General features: G+C 42.3%; 1 protein-coding gene across 1 annotated transcript in view; it reads right to left on the bottom strand.

Moving 5' to 3' along the window:
- Nucleotides 1–13,713, bottom strand: part of NFE2L2 (NFE2 like bZIP transcription factor 2) — a 41,493-nt gene extending 27,780 nt beyond the window's left edge. The window contains exon 1 of the mRNA XM_027773121.1: nt 13,604–13,713. The gene's annotated coding sequence lies outside the window, so the exon portion shown is untranslated. The remainder of the gene's footprint in view (nt 1–13,603) is intronic.
- Between the last annotated feature and the right edge of the window lie 910 nt (nt 13,714–14,623).

Below are 14,623 nucleotides of genomic sequence, written 5' to 3'. Positions count from 1 at the left end.
AATATAAAGCCAGCTGTATAGAATTTTCAAAGTAAATATTCACACAAAACACAGGAATTATTTTTACTTATTACTATTCCTCACAAAAATATCTATCAAATATCTAATTAAGCACATTGTCCACTGGTAGGCACAGGCCACCTAAAATAATTTCTTCTTGAAGGCATTTTCTTCTGTCTGGATCTCATAGAAATTCAAGTTCCTTGCAGCTCTGATGTCCACTACACTTCTAATCCAAATAAACTCAGAATCCAAAACAATAAGACTATAAAGAACACCTGGTTCCAGTGCCCATCAGATATTAAGCCTTCCAAACTACACTGGGTGGTATTCATACTATTAGCAATTATTTGTAAAAAGCTCCCTCAATGACCTGAACGAGCTGGTGTGAATCTGAACTACTGAGGGGTCATACTGACAAACTGGGACCTTTTGCTGTCTGTGGTTATTCAGCAGACTCCACACAATTGCTATGACTACTGCAAAGGTCATCTGGTGCAGGGAGAGTACTATCTGTTCTAATTAAAGATAAAAATTAACCCTGAGTTTGGAAATTACATTTCAACTGCTTTCAAATACATACAATTGAAAATGCACAGTACCTACTACCCTTGCCAATTGCTAGGACACAATTTGACTCTTTTAAAAAGGAAACTGTAATTAGTGAACATATATCTCATCCTCTTAAATCAATATGGGAATCTTTTCCTTAATGTAAATCTTTTCGATTAACTTACCAAATAATTACGTAGGGACAGTGGTTACCTGGTAGGCCTTCTCATTAAGATTTGAGAATGAAAGATCACAGGGTCAAGGTTTAAGTCCAATGACAGGCACACACAGTCTAAGTAATAACAATAACAGCTACCCCTTACTGTGTCCTTTTGATGTACTCAGCATTATGCCAGGCAACTCTGTGCATTATCTCATTTAAATGCACATCAATCAACCTGGGGAGTGTGTGCACACACACACACTATTATCACTGGTGTGTGTGTGTGTGTGCATATGCATGCATGTGCTATTATCATCACCACCATTTTGGAGCAAGGAAACTGAAACACAGAAAGGTTAACTATTTTTGCCCAAAGATCGCCTTTTAATAAATGGTGAGAGTAAGCTCCAACCCAGGTTAACATTACCATAGCAGAGCTCTTCTCCACTCAAATAACACAGGCTCTTATTTTAGAATAACCTAAGCTTTTTCAAGGAGGCTGCACAGTGCAGCAGAGAGACTTGGCTGGGAAGTTGGCTAGGGGATGCCAATTGGGGCCTCTCCTGCTAATAACTAGCAGTATGGGTGGCACTGGCCTAGCCACTGAACCTCACTGTGCTGTTCTTGTAATGAAAAACCAAGACAATCCCAGTCCTCAGAGAACTCTTTGTGTTTTGTTAGGGGGCAAACACACTCTGGGCGGGGGGAGACAGAAGTGAGAAAGCACCCCACTGTAGGGATGAACATGATGTAATCCCTTTCCTCCACCTCTTTTTTCAGGGTTTTGGGCACACATGTACATGCATCCAGTGTGTCCTTCAAACCACAAGGTCCGGGACCCTGAACTGCACAGCTGGCTATATGGGATCCAGCCACCTTAACCACCACAAGAAGGGCTCGCTTGGGAACCAGCAGTTAGCGTAATGGCTATGTCGCTGGACTCCCATGTAGTCGACCGCCGTTCGCGTCCCGGACCCAGTGGCTTAAAACTCACGCTGGGCGAGTGTGCGTGCGTGCCCAAGATCCTGAGAGGAGAATGGAGGAGAAGGGATTGCGGCGTGACCATCCCCCCTGGGGGGTGATTTCTCGCTTTCTGTCTCTATGTCTCTCTCTGTCTGTCTGGCGAGCGCACGCGCCCTATAGCAAAAATCTCTCCCAAAGAAAAAAAAAGGATGACCCAAAGATGAGGTATTAAATTGTTACTAATAAATTTAATTCCAACTGCAGATATCAAATGACTGTGAGAAGTTATCTATTTTTGAATAGGCTTCTAGGCCTAACCACTATATAGAAAGTAGATCAGGTCATAACAGTTTATATATCAGATATTTGCATGGCAACAAAAAAGGATAGTAAATGTAAAAACTTTTCAGCTATGTTCATCCTCTCTATCAAGGGTCTTAGGTTTTCCTTCCCTACAGCACGCTGCCATTTTATCTTTAGAGGTCAAAGCTAGCTAGTGGTAGTTATTACAAAAGACATACTCAAAAGTCTTTAAAGAATGGTGGGAGTGGGAAGAAGACAAGGACAAATCATCAGCTCCGTTCCTGTTGGGATTTAGTCTTTCACGAATGCACTCCCATTCCCTAAACTCCCTTTGTCCATCTAACCACAGCAACTTTTTTGTTACCAGTGAAGGAAAGGATCTAGGAAGGAGTTCCACGAAATGGTTGGACAATCCTCATAGGAACAGGGAACCTTGCTGGTGTGTGTGTGTGTGTGTGTGTGTGTGTGTGCATTGCCTAAAATCCTGAGAGGAGAACAGAAGAGACGGGACTGCAGTGTGTCCATCTTCCTTGGAGGGGTGATTTCTCACTTTCCCTTTCTCTCTCTCCCCAGTGAGTGCATGCACCCTACGGCAAAAACAAGGTTAGGAAGAAAAAACAACAAAGCAACAACAGGGAACTCAATGGACTAGTTGGAGAGTCCCCCAGAAGAACCTACGCAATTAAGGGGACATTGCTATTTTAGGGCAAATGTTAAGGGCTTACCATGGGTCGGTTTTCTGTCTCCATAATAAGGAGGCCCTCATTACAAAGCCAGGATATCACAGGCAGGACTTCAGGAGAATGAGATGTTTATAGTAAAGAGCAAAAACACACATGAATGATTATGCTCTTATGCATCAAGAATTCAAGAAGGGACTATTTTTCAAATGGGCCACAGAAATATCTCATCCCCACAGATTCAAACATCCCTGACAAAGAACGAATATAATTATGGTAACAATTACAGCCACCATTTGTTGAATGTGTGTTGTGCTAGAGCCTGTGCCCAGTCCTTTATCTTAATTCTAAGAACACTGGGACACGGCTGTTACCACTGCTATGGTTTGAAAGTGTCCTTTAAAATTCACGTGTTAAAAATGGTGAGCCATTCATTGTTAAGTGTGTTGACAGGGTGGAAACTTAATCTGATTATGGTATCAAAAGATAGAGCCTTTGGGAAGAGATTAGGTTTCAGGGTGGAGGCCCCCAGGATTAGTCCTGGTGGGTTTGTAAGTAAAAGGAACAAGCTAGAAATATCCTGTGTTGTGTGTGCACTCCTACCCTCCAATATGTGGTGACACAGGAAGAAGACCTTCACCAAATGTGGCCCCTCCATCTTGGATCTCCAAACTGAGCTGAATAAACCTCTGTTCTCTTAGACTATTGGGTTGCCAGGAAAGTTGTGGCACATTTTTGCATAGAAAATGACTTTCATGACAACCTAACAGAACACCCACAATCTAAAAATGATGAAACTGAACCATACCCACTTAAAGGCCTCAGTTCTTCACCTATGGAACAGGGAGAAGGCTCCTGACCTTCCAGGGTGCGATAAGAATTACACAGCTAACCAGACGGTTGCCAGACTTAGCACAAAGTCCAGCATCAGGGAGGGCCCCAGAGCCAGCAGCTGCCATCATCAACACTGCCAGATGCCCGCAGCTGCTTGAGGCTCACATGCATAGCCCATAGATGATGCTTTTACTTTTCTTGGGTGAGTACTGCTATAACCATTGTGACTGGAAGCCAAGGATCAAACTGTCACAGTTGACTGAAGACAGTAAACTGGTCCTAGAGAAGGGCAAAAGAGAGAAATTCCCTTTGTGCCACACTGTGGAAGAAAAGAATTCATTGTTGAAGCAAAATCGCATCACCTGCCTGATTTCTCCCCTCCTCATCAATGGAATGAGCACCCTGGTGGATGAGTTTCTGTTACAACACAGGAACAGCGGAGCTTATGCGAGCTTGAGTGCAAGGGCTTCCTGGTGTGGCCCACAGAAGAAGAATACTCATCTGTTTAAAAAACTTCAAAAAATTCTTTTCAAATGGCTAGCAAAGGCACGACTGAAGAGTTAATTATCACAGATCTTCAATGCATGGGCTGATGCTCAACTGACTAGTCCATCATAATGCTCACACTACACCTCAGCAAGAGGCCCTTCACCACCCCCCTGCCTCCAACCCGTCCATCTGCTATTTCACTGGTCACAGTAACTTCCTATTCTTATCCAGCTCATATGCCTTGTCCTTTCCAAAATCTTCCATGTCTTGTATAAACCTGAAATGCCACTCATGAGCACTAAAGGCCCTCCACAGCAACCCACAAGTTCACCATTTCATCCCTCAAGACCCAGTACTCTGGCACAGTCTAGTTCATGCCTGCCCAATTCCCTGGATTTCCACCCTAAAGCCTGAGCCAAATGAAATCTACTGGCTTTAAAAAAACAACAAAACATAGATTAGTTAAAACACTACTTTCTCCAAGATGTCCTCTGTGCACCCCATTTGGAGATGGAAGTTTCTCATCTGCACTGCCCTGGCCCTGTCAGGTATCTCAGACTCACTCAGATTAAATACAGAGCTCCTAGAGGGCAGTTAACAAACTCACTTGCACATTTATTGAGCAGAAGTAAAGCAACACCAGGCATTCTAGCAGACATCAATTACAAAGTGGAATAAAGTACAGTCCCTACCCAAGAGGAATTCATACTTTACACAGAGGAGACTGAGACATTAACTAATTTACACTAATTATGATAAAAAAATACCACGCCCAATAATTCAGGTGTACAAAGAGCAAAAGGGTCAATTAATCAGAAGGGACTATTTGTTTTTCAAATTGTCCTTCAAGGAGGGCATTTGCTGCATTATCTTGGAAGATTAAAACAACTTTATGCCCTGAAAGTTCCCTAGGGTGTGTAGATACCTAATAAATATTTGTTAAATGAATAAGTATATACTATTTATTTAACCTCAGAAATCAGTATTTTCATTGTATACTATAGGTGTACAATGAGATTAAAGAGTTCAAATTACTTAAGTAACAAAAGTATCATTTTTTTATCTCATATATGACCCAACTACTTGTCACAGAAAAAATATTTAACTTCATTCTTAAAACAGTTAATAAAATAACTTCATTCTCATAATACTTCAAAATTATTCTCTGGTACTCCACTAAAAAATAAAGTATTATATCTTCTTTATAAAGAATTATTTTATTGGGAACCAGCAGTTAGCGTAATGGCTATGTCGCTGGACTCCCACGTAGTCGACTGCGGTCGACCTGGACCTGATGGCTTAAAACTCAAGCCAGGCACATGTGCGTGTGTGCCCAAGATCCCAGGAGGAGAATGGAGAAGAAGGGATTGCAGCGTGACCATCCCCCCCGTGGGGTGCTTTCTTGCTTTCTGTCTCTATGTCTCTCTCTGTCTGTCTGGCAAGCACACGCGCCCTATAGCGAAAACCTCTCCAAAAAAAAAAAGAAAAAAAATTATTATTTTATTTAACTTTATTTTATTTATTTATATATTTATTTTTAGTTTGACCAGAAAGGGAGAGAGAATGTGAAAGCAAGCTGCCAGGTCCAGGACTTGAACCATGGTCAGCCATGTGGGAGTCCAGCACCCTTAACCACCATGCCATTTGCTGGCCCCAAAGTATTATATCTTAAAAACTATTTATTAACACACTTCCCTTCAAGTTAACAATAAAATTGACTTTTTCAAAAAGTGGCCACTGGGGCTAGGTGGTGAAGCAGCAATAAAAAAAGACTCTCCCATGCTGCACCCACATGAGAAGGCCCTGGTTTGCATCCCAAGGCCTCCCTGCATATGCTGGTATGTGCCTATGTGTCTGTGGTCCAGGCTGGCTGAGGCTGGGAGTGGGCTATAGCCTGAAGACTCTTCTTAGAGGTACCTATCTTGGCCTCTCTCTGAAAGAATAAACAAAATATACTTAAGAAAAAAGTGTCTATTAGAGAAGGTAAGTAAAGACCCAGGGAGATATGGCATATTACTTAACTTCATCTCCTTGAAAATTAAAATAATATTTATTTTACCTTTTTAGGACCAATTCCTTGCAGCTGTAGACCCAGGAACTAGTACATACAGGCCATAACAAGGACCATATCAAATAACACTGCTCTCTGTGTGAAGGAATTGGGACAACTTGCTCTATCTCAAGAAAATATGCCTAGTCCTTCTGGTTTCTAGAGTTTGTATTACTTTCTTATGATCTCCCTCCCACTACTCCCTGTCACTGATTTAAAATCTGGGGAGATGGTGGGCTTCCCTACAAAGAATAAGGAAGTAACATTCTGAGATTTCCCGAGAATAGCAGGAATATTTTGACTTCAAACTGTCTTCAGAAGTCAATGTGCCACGTGGTTCCACTGGGGCTAGTACCATCATCGAGGAGCATCTGAATTATATTGGCTGAGAAGGGTTATTTCTTATTGTCACGTGATGCTAACCATCCTGTAATGGGGGACAGTCCTCCATTCCACAGGTAAGTTCAGCCCATGTGCCGACAGAGCCCTGTTGGTAAATACTGAATAAGCTTCTTGAGGTAGGAACACTATTACTCTTAGTAAAGAAGCCTCTTATTTTTGAGCATCCAACAAAATGCCCATAGTCATTAGACCAGAAAAGAAGTGAGGGTCAGAGTAAAACAGGCAAGGGAGAGTAGGGATTATCGTCATTCAAAATCCTGGTTCTGCCAACTACAAGCAGTGTGGCCTTGGACAAAACAACCTTTTTGAAAAGGTTTCCTCATTCATAGTAGAGATAACACCCTCAATCTCCATAGACTTATTGTCAAGATTAAGTAAGGGAATACATGTTAAGTTTTTGTTTTGTTTTGTTTCCTTTTATTCCCCAAGAAATTGCCAGTTCTGTCTGCATTCAGATGTCTCATAACACCAAAGATGAATCTTTACACAACACAGGAAGTAAGCTGGGAACATGAACCCAAATGAAAGGCCAATTGCTTCCCGTCTCCATGGCTGTCTTCCTCAGCACACACACAATGGCTGAAGCTTTATAGCACAACTGTACTATAGTTAAGGGAACTTTGGAAAGCTGTAGCCAAGGATAAATGCTCCAGGTGCCCCAGACCTCCAAGAGTCATGCAAGACGCTGAAGTTCTGTCTCTGGAGAAGAACCTGAACCACAGGTGTATCTCATTCTTGGTCCTGGTCTCTGCTTAGGAACCAGCACGTAGAACTATGCAAGGGCTGGTGGAGGTCCCCAGTTGGCACAAAGTTAAACCAGCTCTGTTCTGGTTCTTTGGGGTTGGTATTGCAATGCATCTTTTCATTATGTGTCACAGAGAATTACCAAGACCTAAAACGACATTTTTTTTTAAATTGGCTTTTTTTTCCTATCACAAGTAAAAAAAAAAAAATGAGTTCTTAGTTTTGGTGATTTTCATTACTAGGACTTTAATGGTTTATTTATTTAGTTATTTGTTTCTGGCTAGGTCAGAAAACTCATGGTACATCAACTCTCTCTAGACACAGAGGCGAGGCTTTTCTGGCTCAGGTACTGCAAAACAAGGCAACAAAAAGTCCAAGGCCTTACTGAACCCTCTAGCAACCAAGCAGCAGTATGGTGCCTTAAAACACCTTACTCTGCCTGTTCCCTTCACAGAGGGCAACAAAGTACTGTGATCATTCTATTCCAATGTGATTACTATATTCTAATCTCCCTGGAAGCAAATACGTTGAGTACTGCAATCCATGTGACATAATTTTGTGCTGAAGAGAGAAGACAAGACTGAAATACAGATCTAAAATAAAGCAAATTTCTATACCCCTTATCAGTGAGCCACCTACTCAGTCAATACTGCTCCCAAATTCAGGTCTTCTCTATCACACATACACTGGAGGTACTAACTCACCCTAAACGTCGGCTACATTCCCGCAAAGAAATGAAAGGTTATTAATGAAGAAACAATTCAAGAAGACACAAGAAGCATTTATTGGAGATATAACAGATTTTAATGTTAACACTGAAATCCTATTCATATTTTGAGGTACTTTTTTAAAAGTTGATTTATTTACATAGACAGGGAGGGAAGGAGAGAAAGATAAGCCCTCACCACAAAGTTTCACACCATGATCCTCTCCCCAGACTTTGCATTCAGCCAGGATCACATGCTCATGCCAGGTATATATATAAGTGAACCTGGGAACTGGGCCCAATCTAACATGTTACAGAGGACTGCATTCCACCGTGCCACTGTCACTGGGCCTGTTTTGAGGTCCTTTAAATTTATATATGTCATTCAGCAAAAATATTAATAATGCTATAGGGAGTTTGGATGCTTTTTTTTGGAGAGGTTTTTACTATAGGGCGCATGTGATCACCAGAAAGCCAGAGACAGACAGACAGACAGAAAACAAGAAGTCACCCCCCAGAGGGGATGGCCACGGTGCAATCTCTTCTCTTCCATTCTCTTGGGATTTGGGGAATGCACGCACATGTGCCCAGTATGAGTTTAAGCTACCGGGTCTGGGACTTGAACCATACTCAACTACATGGGAGTCCAGTGATGTAGCCATTACACCAATTGCTGGCCCTGGGAGGTTGGATCTTATATTGCTGACACTTCTGGCCCTGAAGTTTCAATTTCTAATTACATAAAAGTAATGATGGCCCAGTCTCATAGCTTACTGGTTAAAGGAGTTAGATCCCACACGGCCAATGGTGGTTTGAATCCTAATCTTGGTGGTTTGAAAAAAACACCACGCAAACACATGCCCTAAATCCTGACAGGATGACGAAAAAGTGACTGTGGCATGACCATGCCCCAGGGGGTACTTTCTTCTGCCTCCCTGTTTCTGTCTCTCTCTAGCAAATGCAGGCCCACTCTGGCAATTAAAAAAAGGAATGGAGACCAGCAGATGGTGTAATGGTTACATCGCTGGACTTCCATATAGTCGACATGGATCAAGTCTCAGATCTGGCAGCTTAAATTCACACCAATTGTGTGTGCATGTGTGCCCAAAATTCCGATGGGAGAACGAAGGAGAAGGGACTGTGGCGTGCCCATCCCTGGGGGGGTGGTGGTGGTGGTGGTGATGGGGGTGGATTTTTTCCTTTCAGTCTCTCAAAAAAAAAAAAAAAAAAGAAGGAATGACCACTTGCATTGCCAACAAATTTTTATTTCAGAATTCAGACTTGAGAGACTAGTGAATTCTCAGTTATCAACAGGGCCTTGAAGATGGACTTGGTGCTTTAAAATCCTGCTTATGCCTTAATTTTTTTTTTTTAACTACTACCACAGTTTGGGCCAAATAAGTTACATGCTCACAAAAAGACTTTCAAATACAATGTTTTGCAAGACACAGGTATTACAGTACATATGTGGTAAAATAATGATTAAAACTGCGCCCATCCTCAGAGTTCTTCAAATTCTTAATACTAAAGGTATTTACAGTAGCAGAGGCTTACACACTGAAAACTCCAACTCTAGACAGAAAGGATTTTAACAGTGTTATTTTGTTTTGGAGGGGAGTCAGTATAAGAATACCATTTTATTTTTCCAATACTGTTTAGGAACATAAATACTAAATACTTGAACATATTTTTGCTTCCATTTTCAGAAAATATACTATGCTCAATTAAAGAAGCTTTTGCCAGTACCTTAAAGCCCTTTCTTTGTTGTTGCTATTTAAAAGCAAATAGGGGGACCAGCCGGTGGCATGGTGGTTAAGGCGTTGGATGGTTCCACATGGCCAACTACAGTTCAAGTCCTGGGCCTGGTGGCTTGCTTTCTCACCTTCTCTCTCTGTGTCTCTCTCTGGTCAAATTAAAAATAAATGAGTGAATAAAGTTAAATAAATAATTCTTTTAAAAAATTAAAAAATATAAAATAAAAGCAAAGAGGGTGACCAGCAGATGGCGTCATGATTACGTTGCTGGACTCCCACATAGTTGACCAGTTTGAGTCCCAGATCCGGCAGCTTAAAACACACCAGGCGCATGTGCATGTGTGACCAAAATCCAGAGAAGAGAATGGAGAAGTGATTGTGGTGCAGCCATCCCCCTAGGGGGTGATTTTTCATTTTCTGTCTCTCTCCGGTGAGTGCATGTGCCCTAGAGTAAAACAACAACAACAACAACAAAACAGCAACCTCTCTCTCTAATAAATTAAAAAAAAAAAAAAAAGCAAATAGGAATGAAATTTTGGTAACTCCCAGAAATTCATACTATTATAAACTCTATGCTCCATTTTATGGTAAACTTAAAGACGCACTTTTTTTTTTTTTTTTAGGTGTTTGTCATAGGGCACATGCACTCACCAGAGAGAGGGAAAGTGAGAAATCATCCCCTAGAGGGGATCATCATGCCACAATCCCTTCTCCACTCTCCTCTTGGGATTTTGGACATACACACACATACACATACACACACACACACACACACACACACACACACACGCTCAGCATGATCTTCAGACTGCCAGGACTGGGGCTCCAACCGCAGTTGGTGATGTGGGAATCCAGCACCTTAACCTGCCACCCGCTTGCCTCACAAGACACACTTCTATAGCAATATGCAAAGACAAGCAGGTTAGATATTACGTCTATTAATCTCATTCTCCTTCATCCTGGTAGTGTTCAACAGATTTTGGTCACCTCTTACAAGTGGCTAGACCAGACAGACATTTAAATACCCCTAAATACCCCAGGATTCACTCAGACCAACTTTTAGACAAGTCATTCATCAGATCCTAAAAGTTCAGCAGTATACTTAGTTTAGATAAATAACTCCCAAAACAATCTGTTTAACAATCATAACTAAGAAAATAAAGCACTTAATTTTCTAATGTACTATTCTCGGAGCCCCAAGTAAGCTTTAACTGAAAAACGAGCCCTTAATGCTTGCTTCAATTCAAAAGTGCCAAAACAGAGGATCAGTATTTAATTTGAGCCAACAAATTTTTGCTATTTGTTTTCAATTTTCCCTATTCTACTCACTTTCCTTCAACCTGGTTTAAGCCTATCGGTCACACTTGTCATCGTATTCTCACTACCAAACTTACTGTGGTCACTACTTCAAAACAAAAACAGCTAATGGTTGGTGGCATGGTGATTAAGGCTGCTGGACTCCACATGGCCGACTACACAGCGAATTCCAGACCCAGTGGCTTGTAAACATGTTGGGTACATGTATATGTGTGCCCAGCATCCCAAAATGAAAAGATTCCAGTGTGATCCTCTCCCATACAGAGGTACTTTCTCACTTTCTGAAACTCTCTCTCTGAAGAGTACAGGCTCTCTGGCAAATTTAAAAGGCCAAAGAACCAGGAGAATGTACCAATCAGCAATGCAAACAAAGTAAAGATTCCAGGAACTAAGAGATTTCATTTTTAAAAAAGAAAAAAAGGTCCCTGGATATGAGACAGAATCTCAGACACTGCTAAAATCGTATGAGTTTTAAAACTTAAGAAATAATCCTGCATCTCTAAATTAAACCCACCTAGGCCTCTGTGGCTTCCTTAAAAAGGACCACAGGTAGTCAGGTCATTCCACTGATAGGTTGTATTCACTCACTATATTTAACAAGGTCTGTCCCTCCTCACATACAGCTAATGAACAGTAGGGGTAGTAGATGCTCATCTTAATTTCCCCCAGTGGTCCTAACTGATCCACTTTTTAAAATATGAATTTTTCCTCCTGCTTAAAGTTTAACTAGTCTTCGTCCAGTTTGACAGTGGTGATTAGAAGCTCCCCTCATCAAGACTACCTAGGTTTGAATCCTACCTAAGCTATTCCATAGCTAGTCACCTTAGCAGGACTGGTGGCCTTATCTATGCCTCTTTCCTCACAAGGAAATGAGATAACAATGTTTCCCCATGAGATCCCATGCAAAGTAATTATCATATTGCCAGGCACAAAGGGAAATACCCAATAATTTGTCTACTATTATGTTAGTGCTAAATTCTTCCTGCACACTGAAAAGTTAACTCAGGATCAAGGGAAAATTAAAAAGAGACATCATTCTTTATGTTAAAACCCCCTTTAATGTGTTCAATCAGGAAAGAGAAAATGCCCCCCAAAAAAGCTACTTAAAGTACACCTTTCCTCATGCAACTTTGTTAAGTAAAATTCACTCTGAATAAAAAGAAACATTAACAAAAATTATGTATTTAGCTTTACACTCTTCGTGGTAATTCTAAAGACAGATTTTTTTTCTCTCCCTTTCCCCCACCATTGTTTGTAAAAACTCAAGTTAACAAGAAAATGTCCCAAGTTATTTTTAATACAGAAAGACTGGTGTTGAGTTGTGCATTGATCCTCGTACATGATGCCTCTGCAATTTCTCAAGAGATTTTTTTTCACATATCTATAAAGTCAAGTTGTTTCTTGTTTAGCATTCATTCAGGAGATGAGAGACCTGTCCTATTTTTCTTTGCATTGTCTTACCGGTCTACTCCATGTTCAACTTCATCCTTCATCTACAAAGTACTTTATCTCTCCAAGACACCCTTGAAGAGAGTAATGGATGGTTCTTTCCACAGAATAGAAACTAACGCTAAATAAGGGTCTCCTTACTGCTCTGGTTATCAACACATTGTCTGCACAGAGGATGAAAATTGTATTCAAGTACCACTTTATACCTGGAGAAATCTTTTGTTTTAAAGCCAATGGTTAAAAACAAACAAAAACAAACAAAAAAACCCACCTCTCCCATTCTAATCTTTTCAGGATTACAATGATTTAATGTGAATCGTAGTTATAGACATGAAATGGATTCTAAATTTTACTCCATTTTCGTTTTTCTCCATTGTACCCAAGTGTGCAGATTGATGTGTGGGTAAATGGGTGGAACAACAATTTTTTCTATCAACAATCTAAAAACCTACATCTAAGAGAAAGCAGTACATTATGTTTAATGTACTTTTTATATGGAATGGCATATTACACAGTTAAAAAAGAAAAAATTAAAAAGTAGTAACAGCTCTAGACTACATTTCCTGAACCGAAAACTGAAGTTCGTGTGCATCCTTTAGTCAAACAAGCAATCTTACAGATCATGCTTGAACAACAGCTAAATCAGAAAGTACAATTTACTTTCATACTAGCAGGAGAGGCAGAAGAATGCGACTCCAACTACTGGGGGAAAGTTCAATACAAGAAAAACAGCACAATTAATACACTGTCAATAATTTAAAACCTTACATTAGAGCTTCAGGATCAGCCCAAACCTTTACATTTAAGAGCATAAGTCTTACCTATCAATGTACACATTTCCTTGAACCGAATTTTTTTTTGCCAAAACCCCAATTACTAAAAAAAAAAAAAAATTGAAAATATAATGACCCACTTCAAAAGTTCCTTCAACATACAGAAACTTTTTTTTCACTTTTATAACAATTTACAGAGCTTATTAGCAAAGTACGGTATTCGGTATTATGAAACAACAAGTGTCCCACCCTTTCTCTGTCCTTGCTAAAGAGGGGAACATATTAAGAAATTGAGGCAAATTTTCTAAAAGAAAAGGAAAAATATATAAAGCACTCAAATGAGAAGCAATAACTCAGAGCAAAAAAAAAATCTAGTAACCGACTAAAAGCAAGAGAAATTCTAATCTAGACTCGCAACTCTTACCCTTGACAGCACGAACAGAATATCCTGCCTCACACATTTTGGAACTGCAATTCTGAAACGCTAAATCCAAAGACAAAGCTGCCCTGGGGAAAATAACAATTGCGCAACAGATCAACAGCTCCAACTTGTCCCTTGGCCCCACCGCGGAGAGGTTTGCACGCTATAAAGCAGGAAAGGGCCAACCGAGGGCCGCCGAGACAGCCAACCGGCCGCTGTTACCGAGGCCAAGGCCACGCACGCGGCGTGCACCACCGGGAGGCACCTCGCCGGCGCGGAAAAGCCCTGTGCGCAACCGACTCTACCCGGAGTCCGGCCCCCGCGCCGGTACCCGCATTTCTTGCCGCGTTGAGAAGGGCCAACGCGCGGTCCTGGGTCCGAACCTCTCCCCGGGGCCCAAGGAGCGCGCGGGGCCGGGTAGGGCGGCTGCACGTCGGGGCGTGCGAGTGCGTTGGGCACTTGGTGACCTCTCCGGTTCCCCCGGGGGCTGGGCTTTCTAGCTCAAGGCTGCCGAAGAGCTATCTGATTGATAAACCAATTACTTCCCGAAGAAGCACCCAGAGACTACCCGGCCCGGTGAGTGTGGCTCGCCGCACCCCGCGCTCGCGGAGGTCGTGGGGCCCCGGGTCGGGTGCTGCTGCAGAGGGGTTTTGGGTCCCAACCCCAAGCAGACCTCAGCTCCCCCGAGAGCGGCCCCGGCCGGAGACGGGCCCCGTGACTCGGCACATTTTTGCGGGCTCCGAGGCGGGGGAGCCGCGCAGCCCCGGAAGGGCCGGGCCGCGCCGGCTCAGACCGCCAGCGTCCGCCCCCTCCTGCCCAGCTGCCTCCGGGGCCGCTCAAACTCGGGCGACCGGCCCAGGCTCTTGCGCCCCAGATCTCGAGTCCCCGGACGCGGCTTGAAACGCCCCCTCGCTCCACGCGCACGGGAGTGATTCCCGACTCCTACTCGGTCGCCCTCGGGGGCTGCTGGCACGCTGTCGGTCGGGCAGCTGGCCTGATCCTCACTCCCCTCGCCGTCCCCTG

This window comes from Tupaia chinensis, unplaced genomic scaffold, assembly GCF_000334495.1.
Source record: "Tupaia chinensis unplaced genomic scaffold, TupChi_1.0 Scaffold000322_1, whole genome shotgun sequence".
Taxonomy (NCBI): Eukaryota; Metazoa; Chordata; class Mammalia; order Scandentia; family Tupaiidae; genus Tupaia; species Tupaia belangeri.
Note: the sequence above shows the minus strand (reverse complement) of the source record. Positions and strands in the feature narration are given on the sequence as shown.